General features: G+C 47.9%; 1 protein-coding gene and 1 pseudogene across 6 annotated transcripts in view; both read right to left on the minus strand.

Annotated features, from left to right (window-relative positions):
* UBAC2 (UBA domain containing 2) overlaps nucleotides 1-24205 on the minus strand; it is a 1796755-nt gene that overhangs the window by 1073166 nt on the left and 699384 nt on the right. The window lies entirely within an intron of this gene.
* LOC138526560 (transcription factor E2F1 pseudogene) lies at nucleotides 22276-23591 on the minus strand (annotated as a pseudogene).

The following is a 24205-nucleotide window of genomic DNA, read 5'->3' on the forward strand; positions in this document are numbered from 1 at the left end:
GAGGTCCTGCTTCAATAGTGGGAACTTGTTCTTCATCGCCTTATCCACCTTCCTGAGCTGCTAGAGACCCTTGAAGAGACCCTATTTTGTCCATTGGCACAAGCGTGTGCATGTACTATTAGAGCATAAGACTCCTCTCTTCGTAGGGCTTGGACTGCCTCTTAGGTGTATTCTTGATGTTGAACTGGGTCTAAAGATTACTTGCACTGCCTGTTTTCCTCCCCATATAGGTGGTCTACATATTTTGTGCTTTTAACCCCTTACGCCCCATTTGTCTAATATATATATTGTATTGATTGTGATGTATTGGTTTAATCTAGTGTTACTGTGATTCTTTGCTATGGTCTATGTTACAAAGGCCTTGTAATAAATGGGTCTATATTTTTAATATAACACCTGTCTGGAGTAATTTGTAAGTGTCCTTGCTTTGTGTGCTCATTGAGGTCTTTCAGTCACCCTCACCCCTCTTGAGACTTAGTCTCGACCGCCTGCCATAGCTACCCTGATTGTTCTGGCTTGTCCAGAGGTTACCCTGTTCCAAGAAACTAGGTTGGCCTTCTGAACCTCTGCCCCTCCAGGTCAGAGTTCAGAAATCCTTCTTAACAAATTGGTGTACAGCGGTGGGAGAGGACTGAAGGTATGCTCCGTGTCGGAAGTGGCCTCTGTGGTTGATTCACGATTCGTGAGTCGTTGGAGAGGTGCGGCTTGGCACGCTCTCTTGCGTGCGTCGGAGGGTCCTTTCCTCTGTTTTCCTGAGTGCGAGTGCGTGTACCAGGACGAGCGGAGACGCAGAGACGCGGCAAGCTGCAAACTGAGGGGCGGGTGACGAGAGAGGAGAGGAGCCCCCAGCAGCCCAGCAGCCTGGCTGGCCCTGCGTTGGACTGCCCACGAGCATCGGAGGGCATACGAGCGCTCCGGATCCATTGGTGTTCACCCACAGCGCTGGCCTGTCTCCAGTGGGAGAGCATGTGAGAGCAACGGGTGAGTTGAGGAGAGAACCCCTGGCACTGAGGCCGGGGCAGTTACCTGCCACCTGCCCTAAGAGTGGAGGCTACCCATCCCGCAGTGGTTTAGGGGCCTGAGAGGGGAGTGGAGTTAGCTTTCACAGTCCCGCGCTCTGTGCCTGCCAGAACTCTGCTGGGCTTGTTCTGTGGCTCATTGGAGCCTCTGGGCTTAGTTGTACGGCACGTCAGCAGTCATTTCATTGGGGACTGCAGGCGTCGAAGCCTTTGACCCGATAGCTGGCTTGCCTGGAGGTTAATAGAAAGATCTAATCGGGAAGGTTTGTTCCCATGGATCCAGCTTGAGCTGCTCTTTGATTCAAACGGACTCAAACTTCCAAACGGCATTCTGCTATATACTGCTAGGAGCGGCTATTTAATGTGCTCACACCTGACAGGTTGGGCTCTAGCCCCAATTTGATCAGTTTTGGCAGATCGGAACAGGTTATCCACTATGCGCATATCCTTAAAATTGGGTATGCCGGAACGGAGCCCCCGAAAGAGAATGAATACTGGGGGCACCAGAAAACAGGGTGATACTGGCCTGTCTTGTCTACCCCGAGGCGGAGAGGCTCAAGAGACCCGGCACCAGGGAACACAGATTTACGCAAATTCTGCAATGGGTCTCTATCTGCCTTCCGGGCAGAGTCTGGGTCCACGACACCCAAACCTACGGAGAAGGATGGTGGTGAGAGCGGTAACCTTTCTGGCCTAAATAATAAATTAAGTGACAATCCTGTCGACTTACAAACACAGAATCAACTGATGAAGCCGCCTAACGAGTGCCCATTGAAGGATTCCTCCATATCGGACACGGCCCTATTGGAATCAATAGCGTCAACTGATGCCCTGACCCTCAGTCCCCCTAAAGTCCTTAATTCAGAGGATCAGAAAGTTGACATTGTTGTGATAGATTTGGAGGCAAACGACTCTGTATTTTCAAACAATCTACTCCCTGAGAACTTATCAGCCTCCCCGGTAATGCTTTCGGAGAGTTCTATAAGTGCAGCCCACTCCAGGAGTGAGGAACAAAGTCGGGCAAATGAGTCAGTAAGGTCTGTAAGAGATCCCAATACCATTAGTGATGACCAAGAAGAACAAGTTACTTCTTACCTTGTAACGTTCTTTTGATGGGATGTTCCTCCGACGTATTCCTCATCTTAGATATCTCTTTCCAGCTTTGCTGGCCTTGGAAATATTTTCTCTAGAGGGCGCTGCGGGGCGACGTCCGCCGAGCCGATGTCCCTCGACAGCCGCCGTATCGACGTCGACGTCATCCTGCCTATAAAGGCCGCGCGCAGCGTCCGTTGCTCAGTTCCGTTTTGTAGCCCACAATAATTCTTTCTGGACTAGACTAATCACCCTGAAGGAGCGTAAGCTGCAACAACAAGGGAAGTAGTACTGCGGGGATGGATGGGAGGGTCGATAAGGAATACGTCGGAGGAACATCCCATCAAAAGAACGTTACAAGGTAAGAAGTAACTTGTTCTTCGAAGGGATTGTGTCCTCCGACGTATTCCTTATCTTAGATAGGCTCCCATAGCAGTATTCTGTTATTGGAGGTGGGAGTACTGACTTCATGCTTCCTCTTATTGATGAATAGAGTGCAATACTGCCCTTCCAAACCTAGTCTCCTGACTGGAGGAGGAATCCAAGTTGTAAAACCGTGTAAAGGTATGGATGGACGACCATGTGGCAGCCGCACATATGTCTCTAACCGGCTCTCCTCTTTTGAGGGCCGATGAAGCTGCGATACCTCTGGTCGAATGAGCCCTAAGATTTTGAGGGGGCTCTTTTCCTGCCAGTTTATAACATTCCAAAATGGCTAAAATGATCCATCTGGAAATGGTCTGCTTAGTTATCGGTAACCCCAGCTTGTGACCTGCGTAGCCTACAAACAGCTGGTCTGCTTGTCTTATCCTGGCCAGTCTACTATAGGGATGTAACGGTATAACGGTATACCATTAAAGATACCGTGAACCACTCAATTGAACAATAATAACCGTCACACTGTTTATACCGGTATACCGTTAAGTGCGCTTCTCTATCTAATTTGGAAAGGCTGCAGTAAGCAAGTGCTGCACAGTCTTGGTCTTGCACTGTTGGATGTGCCATCTGCCAAGTAGTTTCAGTTGGAGCAGTTTTTAATGCCATTCCATAAACCACATGTGCCTGACAAAAAAATCAATATGTTAGCAATAGGAAGAATAAATACAGTGCCAAGAAGGGAAAGGGTTTACTTTGGGTTGGCGGCTTTGGGGTATATATATTTATAATGGATAATGTTTGCTAAACATAAGACAATGAGGTATTTGCCTGGTTCTATCATTGAATTTACATACAATAAGTCACACTGCGGAATTCACTCATCTCTGTGGGTATTCCCTGCTGCCATACCAAAGCGTAATATCTCTGTGATTACATGAACATCTTCTTTTGGCCCGCAAGTAAACTAAAGGCTGTAACGTAAAGAGAGCGTGCGTGTGCATGTGTGTGTATGCGCACAAGCTTATACAACCATCAGCCTCCATTGATCTGTGGCATGCAGGTTATAAAGATGGCAACATGTTCATCTTCACCAGTAGCCAGTGGGGGAGCTAAAAGCCAAAATTACCACTTAAGAAAAGCTATTCAGTTTGCTTTGCCAGTTGCAGCAGCCCCCCCCCCCCCACCCTCTCCACACGTGCGTTTGTGTTTGGTGGAAGCAAGAGATGGCATTTCAGTGGAAAGTATGTTGAAAAGCCCAATTCTGGCCCTGGGTGCCTGGTTTTGTTTGTGATCATAAATCTGACAATGTATGACCTTTTAGAAAATATTTGCTAAGATTGGTTAACTACACCTGCTATACCGCGATAACCATGACCTACAGTCATTTGGCAAGAAGGTTATCGTACCATCATAAAACTAATACCGCATAAAACTAATACCGTGAAACCCCTAGTCTACTAATGTAAAAACTTAAAGCCCTTCTTGGGTCCAGCCTGTGTAACCTCTCTTCCTCTTTCCCCGGATGGGGAGGAGGATAGAAAGATGGAAGGGTAATCTTCTGAGTGATATGAAATTCAGAAACCACCTTTGGGAGGAAATTAGGCTTCACTTGCAGAACAACTTTGTCTTTGTGAAAGATAGTATGAGGGGGTTTACAAGAAAGAGCTTGTAACTCGCTCACCCTTCTAGCAGATGTAAGTGCTACTAATAAAACAGCCTTAAGGGTAAGAAATCTTAACGAGCAAGAGTGGAGTGGTTCGAAAGGTGTGCCCATCAGGAAAGTTAGGACTAAGTTTAAATCCCATAGGGGAACCTGGAATGGTCTTAGGGGATAAACGTTAGTTAACCCCTTTAGAAACTGTATTACCAAGGGTAACTTGAAATAGGATGGTTCTTCCGCAGTGCGCTTAAAGATGGATAGCGCTGCGAGATAGCCCTTGATAGTGCCAACTTGAAGGCCTGAATTTGCTAAATAAAGTAGGAAGGACAAAACCATTGGTGTACCACATGAAAAGGGATCGATATTCTTTTCTCTACACCAGCTGCAAAATCTGTTCCAACGGCAGCAGTATAAAGATTTTGTGGCTGGCCTTCTTGCCGAAAGCAACACCTCCATAACATCATCAGGGAGGTCCCAATCCTTGTACCTCAGCCTTTCAGAAGCCAAGCGTGAAGGTTGAGGGTTTTGATGTCTGGATGGAGAACCTGACCTCCCTTCTGTGAGAGCAGATTCTCTCTGAGTGGAAGTCGAATTGGAGCGCAGATGGACAAGTCTAGAAGGTCCGGGTACCACGTTCTCCTGGCCAAATCCGGGGCAATTAGGATCATGGTTTTCCGGAATCTTCTCAACCTCCTGATCATTTGAGGAATGACAGGGACCGGTGGAAACGCGTACAGAAGTGGAAACTCCCAGTCCACTATGAACGCGTCTCCCAGAGCTCCTCTCGGGGGAAATTCCCTTGAACAGAACAGATCGCACTTTCTGTTGACACTGGTGGCGAACAGATCCACCTGAGGGGTTCCCCAAAGGGCAAAGATCTCTTGAAGGACTTCCTGAGCTAGTTCCCACTCGTGGGAGACTGTGCTCTGCCTGCTCAGAGAGTCTGCTGTCAAGTTCTTCTCTACGGCTAGGTGAACTGCCGATAGAGAGATTCCTTCTTGGATTGCCCAAAACCAGATCTGCATCGCCTCTCTGCACAGAGGTAGTGATCCAACGCCTCCTCTTTTGTTGAGGTAATGCATGGCCACTGTGTTGTCCGTCATTATCAGGACATTCTTTCCTTGTACAGATGGCAGAAAAGCCTTCAGCGCAAGTCTGATGGCCCTCAGCTCTAACAGATTGATATGTAGTCTGGACTCCGATGGAGACCAACGACCGCTGATGGTCAAGTCGTTGGCGTGGGCTCCCCACCCCGTGAGAGGCATCCGTGACTACGGTTATCTCCGGGCCGGGTTGCCAAAACTGCTCTCCTTTCAGAATGTTCTCCTGACAGGCCCACCACTAAAGGTCTCGAGCCACCCTGTCGGGAACCTGAAGAAGATCTGTCATTCTCCCTGAGAATTGTGACCACTAAGTTCTCAGTGCCCACTGGAGGGATCTCATTCTCAGGCGAGCCTCTGGCACTAGGAAAATGCAGATGCCATGAGGCCTAGCAACCTCAAAAAGTCGAAGGCTGGGAGACGTTGGGCATTTTGAAACTTGGTAACCATCTGTAGAATATCTTGAGCCCTCACCTCTGGTGGCGAGGCTTTTCCCAGGGAAGTGTCCAGGATCGCTCCGATGAACTGGAGTCTCCGCGATGGTATCTTTTGTGACTTCTTTAAATTGAGGGAGAAGCCCAGTCTGTGAAGGCAGTGGCAAACATGATCTAGCTGGATCTGAGCTTCTTCCGAAGATACAGCTCTGATCAACCAATCGTCCAGGTAGGGGTAGACGTGAATCCCTTCCCTCCTTAGACTTGCAGCCACTACCGACATTAACTTGGTGAAGACCCTCGGGCGGAGGTCAGCCCAAATGGCAGCACTCGAAATTGATAATGAGAGTTGCCAATTGCGAACCTCAGGTATTTCCTGTGTTTGAGATGGATTGGCACATGGAAATAAGCGTCCTGAAGATCCAGAGATACCAACCAGTCCTGGCACTGAAGGGCCTGAAGGATATGAGAAAGAGTTACCATCTTGAATTTGTCTTTCCTGAGGAATTTGTTCAATTCTCGCAAGACCAAGATGGGTCTCAGTCCTCCGTCTTTCTTTGGAATGAGAAAGTAAGGGGAGTACCAGCCCTTGTTCCTCTCCGCTACAGGTACCGGTTCTATGGCACCTTTCTCTAGCAGGTCTAAAATTTCCTGCAAGAGGAGCGGATCTGGAGCTTTTTGAGAGCTGATCCCCGGTGGATGACTGAGGTATGCGTAGGAGAGGCAGGCAGTAACCTTGTGCAACTGTCTCCAATGCCCAAGCATCTGACGTGATAGCCTGCCATTCCGCCAGATGTTGAGTTAACCTGCCTCCTACAGGTGTCCTGTGAGGGAAGTCCTCAGAGTGGTTTTGGGGCGGCTGATGCAGATGCCGATGGTAAAGAGGCACCTGCTGTTGCTGCGGCTTTTGAATATCTACCCCGTCCACCTCGGGTATTTCTTCTTTGTCCCCTTTGAGCCGGTCGTCCTCTACCTCTTCCGAATGCGGAGTAGAAGCTAAAGGACTTGCCTCTCGCAGAGGTTCCTGTGGAACGAAAAGGTGTGTGACGGATTGCAGCGCCTAGGGATTTTGCTGCTGCCTTTGATGTTTTCAGTTTTTCTAAACTGTCATCCGCCTTTTTCCAAAACAAAGAAGAGACATCAAATTGCATGTTCAAGAACCTGGCTTGCACATCTGGGGCAAAACCAGACTTTCTCAACCAAGCAAATCTCCTGGTTGTTGTACTTGCCGCCATTGCTCTGCTGATACTGTCAGCCGAATCAATGCCCGTCTGGAGGAATTCGCACATAGCGTCTTTACCGTCCTGTATGATATTTAGGAACGCCTCCCTTTCTTTTCCCTCCGGGATGCAGTCAGCCGCTGTAGAACCACACTCCCAAAGTGTATGGCTAAATCTAGCAAGGGTGCAAGTAGCATTAATAGATTCTTTTCGGCATGTAGCATGGCGTTAAACTTTCTTAGCCATAGCATCATATTTTTTATCGTCCGTGTCCTGTGGGACGGTAGGGTAAGCAGTCTTGATGTCAGTAGAAGATGCTACCTGTACCACCAGACTTTCTGGGGATGGGTGTTTGGACAAAAACTCTGGGTCTGCAGAAGATACCCTGTATTTAGTAGACAGTTTTTTATTTACTGCCGGGACGACATCTGGGGTTTCCCAGTTCGTCATGATTTTCCTTTGAAGAGCTTTATGAAAAGGTACCACAGGATCCTCCTGTGGACCTTTATCAAGAATATCCGTGAGGTCATCCTGTTGGAAAGCCTGTGAAGGTGTTGACCACCCCATAAATTCTGTGATCCTGGCCATTAAGGCTCTATAACGGGTTTCAGCATTCTCCCCCCGGGTCTGGCCTAGCGAACTCCACCTCTGGGGAAGTGTCTAAACCACTTGCCTCATGTAAGGAATCATGGAGTTCCTTTAATTTGCGTTCCTCTGAGGATAACTCCTCTTGAACTGGGGTTGCAGATCCCTGCAACTCAAATGTCTCTTCTTGGTCAGATAGTTCTCCCTCTTCCATAATTGAGGACATTGTTCTCAATTGGTCTGAACTCACAAAGGGTGTGAAACACATCTCCAAGGCAGAGGGTGCCAAACTTCTTGTAATCGGCCTCGAAAACGTCGATGTCGTCGACGCCGAAGGCTTCGAACGTGGCGTCGAAAACAAAGGCGGAGGCCTCGAGGTCCTCGATAGAATTGGAATTGTGCTTGAGGAAGTCGACAATCTCGACGACATCGTCATCGAAGACCTGGGAATAGCCACTGGGTGGGCCGCAACCGTGACTTTCCTTGGCGTCGACGCCGGTGTTGAGGATGGCGTCGAGTCGACAGACCCGTGTGTCGAAGGTGCCTTCGACAACGGCGTCGAAGACACCGACTTCGGCGTTGACGGAACCTTCGTCGACGGCGTCGACGGAACCTTCGAAGAAGGATTCGAGGTCTTTGCTTTACTCGAGGGTTTGTGACGCGCTCGAGAAGCTTCCTTCGCCGGGTACTGCGACTCGCGGCTTTTTGGACCTTCGGGTCTTTCGACCAGAGCATCGCTCTCGGCAGTCTTCGAGGGGGTCGAGGCCGCTTTCTCAAAGACGCTCATCATATTTTTTCAGAATTCCTCCCATTCAGCCCAGGAACTATGTTTCGTGGGGCAAGGGATTCTCTTAGGGGAAACAGAGGAAGAGGAGGACGAAGAAGGGGATCTTCGACGTCTCCTCTTCGAGTGCTTCGATCTCGAGGAGTGATGGGACCCGCTTCGAGACCTGGAGCGCGAATGGTGACGAGGAGACGAATGTCTCGACTTTGTCGAGGAAGAAGAAGCTTTAGAAGTCTTAGCTTTTTCCAGCTTCCCCCTACACTCCTTCAGGGCCTTAGCTGTCATGGACATACAGTCCTCGCACTTCCGAACAATGGTGTTCAGCTCCCAAACACCACAGACAAACTCTGTGAGGGTCAGTCAGCGACATCTTTTTTCCACAGACTCAGCATTTTTTAAAGCCGGACCGAGGGGTCGTCGGTTCCGACGAGGAAGCCATCGAGTATGGATCGAATATCTCGAGGAAATTGGATTAATTCTCTACAAAACTGAGCAACGATATTCCGAGGCACTGAGTAAGCGCGGAAAAACGGAACTCAGCAACGGATGCTGCGCGCGGCCTTTATAGGCAGGATGACGTCGATACGGCGGCTGTCGAGGGACATCGATTCGGTGGACGTCGACGCGCAGCGCCCTCTAGAGAAAAAAATTCCGAGGCCAGCAAAGCTGGAAAGAGATATCTAAGATAAGGAATACGTCGGAGGACACAATCCCTTCGAAGTGACAACTCTGTCAACCCACAATCGGAGTATGAACACATCTGTGGTAGTTTTGCAGTCGGAAAATGGTTGGGGGATCGCTTTACAGGCTATGAACCTTGCTCTAACCACAATGTCAAGTTCTTTGTTGGCATGTGAACAGAAATTAACCCTTCAGAGTAAAGATATGGAAAAAATTAGGAAAGGGCAAGTCCTGAATGAGGCTGCCTTAACTAAAATCTGGGACTTCTCGGTTGCAGCAAGGGAATTGAAACCACAAATGATCACTGTAGCGGTTCAAACAGACAAGCCTGCTGACAATAATCCAGGAGATAATCATGTTAGAAATGGGACCTTAAAATCAAATGTGGTTGAATCAGTGATCCCGTTTTTTGATGATGTTATATATGTATCCTTGAGAGGGGGCGGCGGGCAGTTGGTCCAAGGGGAAGATAGCTTAAAAATGCTACAATCCTCGGGGCGTGGCTAGCAGCCATCCGATGAGGACGTGAGCCCGTGCTGCTCCCACGCCACTGGCCTTATCCTGCCGAAATCCTGCACAAAAATATATCCGTGCTGAACCCTGAAATACTCCAGCGGTGTGTGAGACTTTCCTGCACCGAATCGCGGTGCTCCGATGCAAATCCGCAAGAGGAATCGCCGTCCTGATCGAGTGGAAGTTACAGGAACCGTAACAGGCGCGGAGCCCAAGATGGCCGCCATAATTGCGACCGCGCACTAGCTGACGGTCCGAGAGTGAAAGAACGATCTCCTCCGGCGTGGGCGCGCACCAGGAACAGCTCTGGCGAGCTCTGCAGCCAATATCCTGACCAAGCCGGCGAGGCGGTGCGGCGATCGCAGGTGCAGCTCGCCCGCCCGCCACGAGATCATGCCGTGCTGACTGCTGCGAGGTGAGCGCCTCTGCCTGCGCGGACACCCATTCGGTCCGGGGACCTGGAGCGGGCCCGGAGTGCGACGCTTGGCGTGGCAGTGTTGGAGCTGAGGAGGACACGCGGCGCACCGGCGGGTGCTCCGACTAGCGTGCCCCCTGCAACCGGAGACGCGGACCCGCTACTCGAGACCTGGAACATCCGGCAATGTGGTAAGGAGTGGGGAAGGTGGGATAGAGAGTGCTGGTGACCCACCCCACAACCCCCCACGGGTGAAGGCCCTCCACCCAGAGCCGCACTCTGTACCGGCGCCTGCTGACAACCTGGCTGTGAACCTCCTCTCACTTCTGGGACATAACAGGCGATCCCACATTGTTAAGAACAAGTGCCCCAGCACTGACAACAAGGGAAAAGTCGTAAACCCCTACTGGAACTCTGAAAGCGACAAGGGAGGAAGTGAATGAACTCCTTATTTCAACAGATGTAACTTACAACAAGCCCACCCGACCCCATTGAAAACCATCCAGCGGAGCACGACGCAGACTGGTGTCAGACCCGGTGGCGCCCAGCCTGCGACACCCTGCCACAGCGGCATGCTGCCCAGTTCGTGTGGCTGCTACCAGGGGACAGAACCACAGGGCCCCGGTGGGTGCTATAAAGCTGTGACCGATTCGCAATTCACAAATACGCGCACCTACACCGTCTTGACCTTCGGGCAGCGTATCAGAGCTGCTGAATGTGTGGCTAATGGACATTGTTTGGAGAAGGGAACTGTAAAGTTAGCACAAGTATAAATAGCTGCTGGTCGCAGCGGGCCCGGCGCCACTGCAGCCACCATCAGTAATTTACCAATAGTGCCTATTCCCAACGCCTGGTGGACCCCCCCTCCTCCGGGACCAGACATCAGCGTTCTACACCAGTACCCCAACAAGCAGAAAAATGGGTAAGGATAATCTCAGGAAAACATCCACACAGAGCAGGATCGATCAATATGCAGCCATACCAGCACCCCGCTCACCAGAGAGGCCACCATCGGTCGACCCAGATCATGTGGACAATATTTCCCTAAGAGACATCATGAGCGCCATTACCAACTCCAGGACCTTGATGGAAAAAAAGATGGATAGTATTGGTGCAGACGTGTCCCTGTTGCGCCATGATCTGCAAAAGCTGACCTCCCGTACGGGAGAGGCAGAGACAAGAATCTCTGAAACCGAGGATGGCCTGCGAGGTGTAAATCGGCAAGTCACCAGTATGCTAGCACGGATAAAGACCCTGGAAGCAAGAGTGGATGATAGCGAGGGCAGATCCCGGCGCAATAATATCTGTATAATCGGCCTGCCGGAAAAAGCCAAAGGGGAATGCATGGAACTCTTCCTTGAGGACAGGTTGGCGAATATCTATGACGGAGAGTCATTCTCTAAATTCTTCTCTATTGAGCGGGCCCACCAGCTGGCAAAGTGACACCAGGAGCTCCACCACGCACAGTAATTGCCAGATTTTTGAACTATAGAGATAGGGACACTGTACTCCAACTGACGAGGTCGAAGGGCACGGTCACATTCAACGGATCGAAAATAGCCTTTTTCCCCCAATTTCACCAGGGAGGTACAGAAAGCACGACAGTCATTTGACCGCTCAAGAAACGCTTGCAATCAATGGGTGTCAAATATGGACTGCTTTTCCCTGCCCAACTCAAGGTATTCCATGGGGGCACGACCGTGCACTTCACCGACCCCAGAGAGGCGTGGAGCTGGGCTGAACGGCACATAGAAGGGAACTGGAACACGGAGAGAAGAGGGAGGGATAGACGCAATAGTCCTCGCCCAGAACGACCGCCAGAACAGGACCAACAGCAACGGCCACAACCAGGAAATCCGCAGCGGGAAGAAGCATGAAATGGGTGCAGTTTTGGGCAGAATGACAAGGTTACTCTACTTAGGAGCACCACAAAGTTCTCGCTCCCCACGCCAATCTACTCATGGAATACATCCAGGCCTAAGACGAAAACTAAGAATTCTGTGTCGGCACCACAGGAAGGTGCTGAAAAGTTTACAGAGAGCCACCCCGGGTGGCCGTTGGCTGAAGTTTATGTGCCACTGAGAGTGTCTTAGTTAGGTTTACTTGTTCTGTTTAAATTTCGGGCGACAGATACTCCAGGTTGGGAGGGAGTATATGGAGGGGGGTCAGGTAACACTATATACTACCGAGGCAGTAGATACCTCCAGGGGAACGTGGGACAGAGCTGGGGGGAGGGGTAGCTTTTGTTTTTGCTTTTGTTTTTATCTCTGTTCATGTATGGTCCAACAACACTAAACACTCACTCCTACGAATCCGCACCACACGGCGAAAAAACAGACTGGGTTTCTTCCCGGAATCCTACATGTACCGCCCAACAGTAACCCGCCCCCCACCCAGATGACAAGAGCTGGATCTGATACAAAATCACTACGTCTCCTGACATGGAATGTCAATGGGTCGGCTAGTGGGATAAAACGCAGATTGGTCACCCAAGCGTTAAACGGGCAAGCACCGGATGTGGCGCCGCTCACAGAAACACATCTGGCGGGCACCACATGCAACCTATTTAAACGTGGTAACTATATAACTATCACACAGCACTGCACTCAGGTTTTACTTCAGGCTCAAGAGGGGTCATCATATTGATCCACGAGAAGCTACCTCTCACACTTTCTAGAGTGTCACAGGACACAGGGGGCAGATACGTGCACATGACAGGAACCCTATGAAATCAAACCATAACAATACTAGCCATTTACGCACCACCCACGTTGTTACCAAATCTAATAGAAGAGATAACTCCCCTGATAATGCAGGACTCCTCAGACACACTAATTCTCGGTGGCGATTTTAGTGATGTTATGAACCTGGGAATGGACCGCAAACACCTAAGGGGCAGGAATCCAGACACTCACACAAGGCTAGCTACCTTCATATCAGCACTGGGGCTGAAGGACGTATGGCGCGACCTTCACCCCAAGAGTCGAGAATACTCATTCCACTCGAGCGTCCATGCATCCCTCTCTAGACTTGACTACTTTTTCGTACCAACTACAGAGGTGCACAGAGTACTTAACGCCACCCTACTCCCGCGTGGCATCTCTGATCACTCGCCCCTATTAATAGAACTATCAACGACAAGGCCAATCCCTCCACCTTCATGGCGCCTTAACAATTATTACTTAGGCTTCCCGGAGCTTGCAGAACGCATTCAAGAAACTACAACCAATTACTTTGAACTAAACGCATGGTCAATTGATAACCCAGGAATGTTATGGGAAGCGTATAAGCCGGTGTTGCGGGGAGAGATTATCTCCTGGACAACGGCGCACAAAAAAGCTCAAGTACAAAAAGTAAAAGAGGTTGAAGAACAGGTGGAACATGCAGAACATGCACATCTGGCGCGAGACCTGCCTGAAACTAACCGAGCACTGGTCCTTGCCCAAAAGAAAATGCACAATGTAGCCCTAGACAACGCTAAACAGGCACACAGTACGATGCGCGCCAGATTATATGAGACTGGAGATAAGGCGGGTAAAATGTTAGCCTGGCTGGAGCACAGAGATGAAGGGCATAAGCAGATCAGGATGATCAAACCCGATAACTCGGAACCGCTGTGGACAGATCAGGATATTGCAGAAGATTTTGCAGCTTACTATGCAACACTCTATGGGTCACCGGAAGCCTCCACAAACCTCTCTGTATTAAATGGGATGACCCTCCCTACTCTAGCGGGCGCCCAGAGAGAACTACTGGAGGCAACCATTACTGAAGAGGAGCTAGGGTTGGCCATGTCACAACTAGACCCTGGGGAAACACCGGGGCCGAACGGCTTCCCGGTGGAGACATGGAAAGGGATAGAACCAAGCGCGATACTTCCACATCTCCTGCAGATGTACACACATTCGAGGGAGCAGGGACAGCTCCCCCCAGACCTACGGGGAGCAACCATAATAGTGATCCCCAAACCAGATAGGCCCCCAGAGAAATGTAGTTCGTACAGGCCGATCTCGTTAATCAACACTGAAACCAAGATCCTAGCGAAAGCATTAGCAAATCGACTGCAGAAAGTTATCCTGTCACTGATATATCCAGACCAGTGCAGCTTTATGCCCCAGAGGTCTACGCGTATGAATATACACAGACTGCACGCTGCACTCGAAAAATCCTCCCTCCTGCAGGGTCCCTTAGCATTATTAACAATAGACTTTGAAAGCCTTCGACTCGGTGCACTGGCCAGCACTGTGGGAAATAATGCGTGGAATGGGTTTCGGTGACCAATTCCTGGGATGGGTGCAGCTGCTATACAAGCCCCCAGAGTAAATGGGTGGCTCTCGCAGCCATTTAGATTGGGCAAGGGGACACGACAGGGCTGCCCCTTGTCTGCAATGCTTTTGCGCTTGCCATAGAGCCATTGGCGATTCTGTTAAGAGAATCACAAATGTGGAAGGGTTTCCGGTGGACAGATGATTGGGAGGATAAGGTCTCATTATATGCAGATGACCTGCTCCTGTACCTATCAGACCCTATAACCTCTTGCCCAACAGTAATACGCTTACTGAATGAATACAAATCTTTTAGTGGTTTGAGGGTAAACTGGTCGAAATCCATACGGTTTCCAGTGAAAGAGATAGGTAGCATAGGGATACAGAATTGCCCCTTCCGTATAGAAGTTAAACAATTTCGATACCTGGGGGTTCAGATAACAACAAACTTAAACAATTACGTAGAGAAAAATCTCCACCCAATCATGAACCGCTTTGCAGAGGATGTCAAACATTGGAACGCCCTTCCACTGACCCTGCTGGGGAGAGCAGCACTATTTAAAATGATGGCACTGCCTAGATTCCTGTACATCCTCCAAAATGCCCTGTTACACATCCCCACACGGGAGTTTCACAGAATCGACAGAATCCTCCGGAAACTCCTATGGAACAATGGACACCCGAGAATAGAGCTCCACACCCTGCAGCGTTCCATCTGGGAGGGAGGCATAGGATTGCCACGTATACAGACGTACTATTGGGCGAGTCAGATGGCAGTGATAAACGACCTGTTACACGGCAATCCCTCGCTACCTCACATTAAATCCGACACCCTACATGGAGCAAATATAACCCCACTAGAGTCCCTATACCGGGAAACTAACATCAACACCACCAAAACAATGGCTGCTCACCGGGCACTAATCTGGGCAGAGGCGCATAAACATATAAACTGGGAAGGGAAAACCACACCGGTACAGCCACTGTGGGCAAATAAACATATCCCTGAGCTGGACAGGCTCCTAAAATGGCGGAATTGGATTACTGCGGAAATAACAAAAGTGGGGGATGTGATTCGGGATGCGGGAATTGTGCCATTTGAAGGGTTAGTGGATGAGTTCAACCTCCCTGTCACTGACCGATACCGACATACGCAATTAAGTCATGCCCTACAGCGGCACTTGCCTGACATGCATGACATGGCAGACTGCACCCCTATAGAGAGGAACCTGGTCCTAGATAGCATAGATGCCAAAATCACCTCGGTGATGTATAATGTTCTCACCTCCTTTGCCACACCGGAGCTATCGAGTCTAAAGTCTAAGTGGGAAAGGGATGTGGGAGAGATACTGCCTGAAGACTGGATAACGATCCTAATGTACCCGAGAGAAACTGCCATTTCGGCCAGATTACGCCTTGTCCAACTCAAAATCCTGCATAGAATTTACTATCCGAGGGTAGCACTATACCGATGGGGTAAAACCACAGACCCGAACTGCCTGCGCTGCCGCCAGGAAGAGGGCACCTTTTTCCACATCATATGGGACTGTCCGCACATCAAGCTATACTGGCAAAACTGCTGCGACACACTAACTAAGGTACTGGGTCGGATCGTGCCCAGAGATCCGAAATTGATGTTGCTGGGTGTCGAGGACGAGGGTGAGATGACAAGCTACTGTTTGCAACCGCCACAGCACTGATCAAACGCAACATTGCCAAGCTATGGGGATCGGGTGCAACCCCTAAGCATGCACAATGGATAGATGATGTAGATGCATGCATTGCGATGGAGCGAAGAGTGTATGCGGCCAGAGGTTGTCCTGGGAAAGCGGGGAAAATCTGGGAAAAGTGGGAGAACGCCCAATAAGACTTTTGTACAACACAGGCCTGTGGCCGGAATGTAAATGAAATGTAAGGGTGAACATGTAATCGTTAACATAACCTTGTGTTGCTGAATTCTGGACCTTATGTACTTTTGTGATGTTTTGGTTGCTGGACCCCTGCAGGGTCAATGTTTTTGTGTATTATGCAATAAAACCAATAAAAGTGTTTAATCAACAAAAAAAAATGACAGGCAAAGGCCATCTTGTCCACCTGAAGTTGAATTTTACCTTGCCTGCCACAACACCATAAAACGTATACGACTTTCCATTAAAATTGGGAACTTTTTTATTTATGAACTTCTGAACTGCGCCTTACACAGCAAATGATGGGTCAAGCATACAATATAAGGGACAATGCACTGTGCAACACTGACTGCACCCAGTTGCAAAGAGCCTTGCACTGAAAATTTTATTCAGATCCCTTTTATCATATCTATTTATTTGTGTCAATTCATGCCGCTAACCTTTACATTTTACAGGCTCATCTCACTAATGTCTTACTTTAGTGGTACACAAACATGCAGTATTGTTGCCCATTTTATGTCTGGGGTACAAATAACTGAGGCTTTAAAAACATCAGTTCAAAATTGCTAATCAAATGTGTTTGTTTGCTAATCAACAATATTTTAATTAGCAAACTCTGCTAATCAATTGCACTGGAAACGTAGTACGGAGGACGAGAAACCTCGTCCTCCGCACTTAAGGGGTTAATCTAAAGGGCTAGGCACAAGCACCCAACACCTACATGCTAGCTATGTACTTACTGACTGACTAGTGGATATCGGTCATTAATAGGGTCTGCAGCCAAGCCAGACCACCATATATAAAAACATTCTGTTGAAGAATAAAACAGACACTCAATCAGTATACAACCGAGGGTAGGCGCACTATAAATTATTCACTACTAGCTTATCCTTTTACATAGACCAACATATATGCCACTGAATATAGGACAATTAATTCTTCCTCTCAGATGTCAGTAGCAAGCATACAAGGTTTGTGCTGGGCAAGCTTTTGAAGACTAACCTGATCTGAGCTACATCTTGTGATAGATCCACATCACCCACACTTTTAGTCAAATGCAGCATTAAAAGCACTTAAAGGGAAGATTAGGGGCGGGGGTGGCTTGATTTCTGGATGTTGATACACCCATATGAAACACAATACTGTAGTGCAGGGGTCTGCAACTTGTGTATCTCCAGTTGTTATAGACTGCGACTCCCATGATCCTTCACCATTGGCTATGCTGCCTAGAGCGTATGGTAGCTGTAGTCCAAAACATCTGAAGAGCCAAAGGTTGCAGACACCTGTTCTAATGTCTGACATATTCTTGTATGATTTTCTCACCAGTGCCTCAAACCTAAGTAGAAAACTATATACCTACATTTGCTAAATCACAATCTTTGCCCATATTCCTCTGTGGATCTTGGTTAACTTACCCCAAGATGCAGAAAGAGGTAGGACTTGGTCTTTTCAAACCCAATAAGGCTCCTGGTCCAGACGGCTTTACAAGTACCTTTTATCAAGCGTAAACCACAATACTGGACCAAAGATGACCTCTTCGTAGAACTAATTTCAACATCAGGGCTCCATTAAAGATTGCATGTCGGAATCCAACATTTCTCTAATTGCTAAACATGTTAAGGATCCTGTAAGCCTATTGCTCTGATCAATGTGGTTGCTAAAATAAATACTGACATTCTGGCAACACACCTAAAGGAAATGATGCTTTATCTGATCCATGCAGACCAGTCTGACTTTACCAGAGGTAAGCAGACTTAACATTCAAAAGGTTGCACATATACTTGAAAAATAGCATTCCTGCCTACTTGCTGTCTCTGATGCCGACAAGGCATTCATCTAGGTAGAGTGGAAATTTTTGTTTGCATTCAAGTGTGTTATGGAATTTGGAGAAATCTTCATAGCAATGATGGAGACCTGGTATGCAAAAATAATGGCTAGATTGTTGGTGAATGAGGAAACACTCAGAAAAGTTCACTCTTTGAAGAGGCGCCAGGATGTCCTCGGGTTCCTTTTCTTTTTGCTCTAAGCATTGCACCCCTGGCAATGAGGATTACGATCCACGACAGCATCGAAAACGGTTGTGTTCTGAAAAATGACTTAAACTTGACATCTTTGCAGACAACATTGTTATCGTTAACCGACCCCTGGGTCTCAATATGATCTTGGGAGAATTGGAACACTACTACCAATGAGAGGGATTCAAAAGCAATTTTGATTAATTTGAAAAATCCAAACTCATGCTGGATGTTTAGCTGGGCGCAGGATAGTATTAAATACTGAAAAGTGAATGCCACTTGAAGGGTGCAGTCTATTCATGAATCTAACTTTCCCCCACTTAAGATGCGGTACTGTGAAGGCATCATGAAGCAAGACACAGACAATAGGTTCACATTTGTAGTCCAAATATATTTATTGACTTAAGTAAGGTCTAACTTGCTCTATGTTAAGGTGGGTTTTCCCTACCTAAATAAAACTAAGTATAGTCTGTCTCAGGATGCCCAACTTCAGTCTCTGTCTGTGCCCAAAACCTATACTTGCCCTCACAACTAACTGTATACAATGTGTAGGGATGTTGGTCTCAAAAGAATAGTGTTCAAAAGAAAGTTCAGAGCTTCTTCCAGCTCCTGGCTTAGGATCAGCTTTCAATTCCCCAAGTTCAATATAGTTCTCAAAGTCTCTTGGGATTCCCTTCCCCAAGAGTTCACATTTTCTAGATTCCAAAACACAGTTCCTTGGGACACTTCCCGAAGTCGGGGTTTCCTTCCCCAAGAGTTCAAAAACTTCAACCTTCAAAATGGATACAATCCCCTGGGACCCTTGCAAGTCTGGGACTTCTTTTGTCAGAAGCTCAAAATGTTCCCAGCTTTCAAAGATGCTACACTTCTATTTATTTTCTTAATTTCTTTGGCAAAGATGTTGCAACCTATAAACTGGTCTTCAAATATGCTTTTATTGGCTTTTCACAATCGACACAGTTCTGTCTCTTAATTTCAGTTTCTCAAACCAAGATGCAGCAACACATGAGCACGACTTCAAATAAGCTTTCATTTGCTTTTTTTCTAAATGGGGCCCTCTGTCTAGGCGCAGTTGACAGGGCACGCAACCGATACCCTGTCTTCCTGCTTCCATCAACACTTCTCCGACAGTGATGCTTATTTAATTCCTCAGTGTCACAGGCTCCAGGCACTGTCCCGTGGCTGCTTTAGCCACCACACACCTTCTGATTCTTATTGGCTTTTCGCTGGCTCTTGCCAACATAACTATGGCTGTTACCAACACAAGTCTCTCTTACTTTACCATGCATCATGCACTTTATTAGTCTTGTTTATATTCCTCTGGCTCCTGTCACCACAACTCTGCCTCTTGCCAGCACAACTATGGCTCTTGCCAACACGAGTCTCGCTTACTTTGTGATACCTTCGCCCCCTCTTGACTTAAGTTTCCATTTTCGTACCTCCTTAGTACTCTCTTGACTTTGCCTTTACTTGTTTCACACACTGTACTTCTCGACTCTGTTACTAAGCACTCCTTTGCTTTTGCTTCTTTTATGAGCATTCATCTGGCTTTGCTTCAGCATTCACAAGTGTTTTCAATACCTTTTTATTCTGTGCAGTATTCACAAAAGCTTTCCATGCATTGTTACTCTGTTTGGTATTCACAAATGCGTTCAATCCACTGCACTTCATTTTATTTGCAATAATGTTTGTTCCGGCATTCAACAGTACTTTAACTTACTTTGCCTTTAACTAGGCAGCAGCAATGGACTTTACAAAACGTTACCGAAGTGCCCCGGTCAGAGTGTTTATTGTTTGTGCACTCATCGGTCACATACCGCAGAGTTCCTCCTTCTGGCATCCTTCGCAACAGTCTTCTGCTGCTTCCCAGCTTCTCTGAAATGCGCCTTTCTCTCTCGGTCTGCATCTCCCGTACTGCCAGCTTTTCTGACTGCTCTCATTGGCGGTTGCGGTAACCATAAGTTCCACTGCTTCTCCCATCCAGACCCACTACAGCAGATTGCAGGACCTCAGAACCTCACAGCTTCACACAGCTATGGCGTCCCCTTTTCCTGCACAGCAATGCTCCAGTGCCCTGGGTCTCCAGCTTCCTCTCCTCCTGCCCGTTCCTCTTCCTCCTGCACAGCGGGCATTTTTATATGGTTCAGGTGTGTCAAGTGACCCCAGGTATGCGTCGTCGAGTTCTCTTACCCGACTTTGTAGGACTCCATTATGCAGACATGCCCGATTGTTCATCTGCTATGCCTCCATAGTCCTCTTCCTCGTATCAGTACCAGAGTGGTGTTTGAAATTGTCCGATTTTATAAACAAAGCCTGTTCATCTCTGTTTTGTCTCTGATGTATGTGTGTGTGTCCATGAAATGAGGATGTGTCCTCCTAGTTGGTCTCTTCCTCATCCCAGTGTTGAAGTGATGGTTCTGGGGACATTTTGGGGGGAAGACAAGGGAAAGAGCTGACAGTAGCCTACAAAGACTTCAGGTATAGAGGGTTCATTCTGAAGGGAAAAAGATAGATACCATGTCTCACCCTCTTGTTCTTCTACCTCTCTCCCCAAGTCATCTTCTTCCAAGTAGTCCTCCCTTGCATATCCACCCCCGGATCAGGATCTGGTAGCGACGGCCTTTCGCATGCCACCTGGGAGGAGGCTATCTGGGGAAAAGAAGAGAGGACGCCTTCAGGTTCCTCACAATACCTTAGGCATATGACTGGACAGGACAGAGAGCCAAAACAGTAATGTCTTGCCACCTTTGACTTATTTGTTTCAGGCCCTTCCTTTGAACCCAACCTCATCCTTCTCCCGACTGGACAAGAGACGATTACATTTTATCTGGGCGAGGGTGGGGATAAGGGTAGAGGGTGAGTAGCACAAGTCTCCAACAACTGTGTGGGAACCACTCAACTGAGAACGAACATGGCCAAATAACCTGTTCCAAGGGTGGGTTCCCACTCAGGAGGGTCTTCAGCCACATTTTAACTCACTGTATCTATTTGCATATCAGTCTAGTCCCATCTACCTAGTCAGTCCAGCACCGAAATGCAAGGCAATTCTCCTCTGAACAAGAGTACCAACAGCAACCTCAGACATGTGTTTTGGCCTTGTGAAGGTGCAGCGAGCTAAAGCGTGGTTGTAGACCCTCCTGAGTGGAGTATACCCCATAGAACAGGTTATACAAACTATGTATGTCCTCAGTAGAGGGGCTCCCATGCTTGTGTAAATAATATGTATTTTTTTTTTAGTTTAAAAAACACCATGTTTTATTTAATGAAAAACCTTCAACTGTGCACTTTCGTCTTTTCATTAAGATGTAAGCAAACATGCAAGCTTGTGGGCAGCTGGAGTCTGTTGAAATTCACATCTTCAATGAGCAGGCACCATATGCAGCCTCCAAACGCTGCCCAAGAAGCAACGACCGTTCCAGTGGGATATTTCTAGTCCAACAACATAGTCTTGTGCTGATGAACACAAACCAAACCTTTTTTTTTTTTACCAGCATTGCAATTTCCCCATTATGAACATCATACCATGACTAGTTATTACTATTGTTGTCTAGGGGACATTGATCTCAGTCTAAGAGTATGTAAAAGAACAAGGTTTCGGAGCGGAGGGTCTTGTTAAGAAAGAAGAGATAATTTTACAACAGGGGAGAAGTGGAAAGAGTTGCCAAAACCCTTGGCAAGTGCTAACCATGGGTAAACTTTTTTTTTTTTTCAGAATAACAAAAAAACTCGCAATCACAAAGATTTCTGGTACATCGGCAGCACCAACTCAAAGTATACATGCAAGAAATAGTGAAGTGCTTGCTTACTAAATATGCATTTTCCCCAGGACATCATACAAATGCATTTTATAAATATTGCGGCAATTAGCAAATTATATATCTCTTTTGAGCAGATTCAAAAGTTATCTGTTTCAGCATGTAACAAGCCCAAACTTGGTTGGAAAATCAAAACCCTTCAGAATACAAGTCACAATTGGCTGCATGCCTCCACGCCAGTCTTTTCCAGCCACCCCAGTTGATGGCGGCTGAGGGAGGTTGTAGCAGTTCCCAAATATATGAGAATTGGTAGCTCTGCTGTTCCATTATCCATCCTGGATTTCCCCTTAAAAGCTATCGGATCCACTTCTCCAGCACCTTCTCACCAACGCGGTATGGGATTTGTCGAGACCTATTATAGACCACTGGGAGGTGGTCTATAATTCATCCCACTAGTCTACCAATGCATGCCTTATTTGCAGAGTTACATCCAGTGGCGTCATATCCCCCAAGTCACAGTCAAAGTCAAAGAGTTCATTGATACCTTCGCTTCCTCCAGCCCAAAGTGGTAGTCGTTACAATGAGGGGGAGGATTAATGAACTTGTCGGTAAGAAAGCAGGAAAACCCGTCTTTGCTTTCATCCAGATATGTGTCTGCACATGTCAAAGGTACGATACCAACAACATCTGAAGGGCCGCCCAGTGGCAGGGAGGCATCGCCAGCGATGAGGAGCTCTTGTCCATGTAACATTGGGGACATGCCAATCTTCTGGCAAGGTCTCAGCATGGGGGAAGATCGTTCTTCAGAGGTGCTGGGTACAGATGGCTCAGTGTCCCCTCTGGAGGGGTTCTTAGCAGGACTGCACACTTCTGAACTGTCTTGAGGGCAGAGAAAAACATCTATGGGTCCATTGGTGCTCTTCAATGATATCTGTAACATCTCCTTTGGGTCTGAAACTTGGAGTTGTGTCTCAGCAGGGGCCTTTATCACCATTAACATCTTCTCCGAGGTGTCTGCAACAGTCCTCAGGTCTTGGCAAGTCACGTATGCTAAAGTTGCTTGCTTTCTGTATCTTCAGTGAGCAGTTTAAGCTGGATGGTACACATCTGAATCAGTTTATCCAGTTGCTGCTCGGCCTCCAATAAGTTACCGATTTCCTTCACAAGCTGCTGGTACCTGCCGCTGTTCTCAACAGCAGTCTTATTGCCTAGCCACTGAATGTGGTTTTTGGACTTCTTGGAGATTAGTTGGATCCCTTCCAGTACATTGGTGATATCATAAATGCGTTGCTTCTGCACCTTCAGCACCTCTGCTGCCCAGTTCAGATCCACCACCCCATCCGCAGACTGCCTCAAAAGCTCCAGGAAGCGCTTGGTGGTGAGGTTAAGGGATGTTTCATAGCGAGATTTTTCCCCAAGCGACTTCAGGCCTTTCAATGCAAATGCCCGTTTGGTATGAGGAGTCTGGATTGCTTCGGCGATGTACTGGTGATCCGTTTCTAAATCCAACTTCCGTTTTACCGGTGGGCGCCCCAATGCTGGCCTCTGTCCCCCTGAGCCGGGGCCCTGTTGAGTGGCAAAGAACAGCAGGTCAGCTCCAGTGTTTCCTTCTGAAGGGGCCAGCTCCTCCTCTAGCGCATCCTGGGTAGAGATTATAACAAACTGTTGCTGCTCCATAAGGTGGCAGGTTCCAGCTTGTAACACGTAGTCAATGCTGCAGACGCCGTCCAGCTCAGCGCCTCTCAAGGACATGATTCCGCATTTCTAGACAAACCCCGGCATCCTCGTCACGCATCCACCGAATCCATAAAGCCAGAGAAATTAGTGAGGACATAGGTATATAGTGATGTCAGTTCAAATTACGTTTTTCCTGTTGTGTAATATGTCGATTGTGTAGTCCCAAGTAACGAATGGGGTATTTTCCTGGGGGGGAACTACCCGAGCAATGGGGAAGTCTGAGGGGTAGTTGCATACGTTTCTGGGTGGAAATGTGTCAATACCCTATTAAGGGAAAAGGTCAGGATATGTCAGTAAGGGGTTGTGTAGAAGCGTGCGTTATAGAAGAGGGCCGCGTTTCGAGGGTAATACGCGTGTCAAGTTTGGAGGTTCTGGTTTAGTGTACATCATCCATGTGTTGGAGAAATTCTAGATCCTCTTCCTATAGGTACTTCTCTTACTGTGGGAGTTACAAGTCTCTATCGGAGAAAATCAAAGTAAGGTTTGTTTTTATAGAGGAGGCTTGTGGGAGGGCAGGTGACCTAGGAAACTTTACTTGGTTGGGTCAGGGATGGCATGGGAACATCACCTATCCCGCATTTTCTTAGATTCTCTGGGGTCAGGAACTTGGTGGCTCTTAAAGGTGGCTTTGTTCAGTGAAGAGGT

The sequence above is a fragment of the Ambystoma mexicanum genome, chromosome 7p, assembly GCF_040938575.1.
Source record: "Ambystoma mexicanum isolate Mex_15411 chromosome 7p, UKY_AmexF1_1, whole genome shotgun sequence".
Taxonomy (NCBI): Eukaryota; Metazoa; Chordata; class Amphibia; order Caudata; family Ambystomatidae; genus Ambystoma; species Ambystoma mexicanum.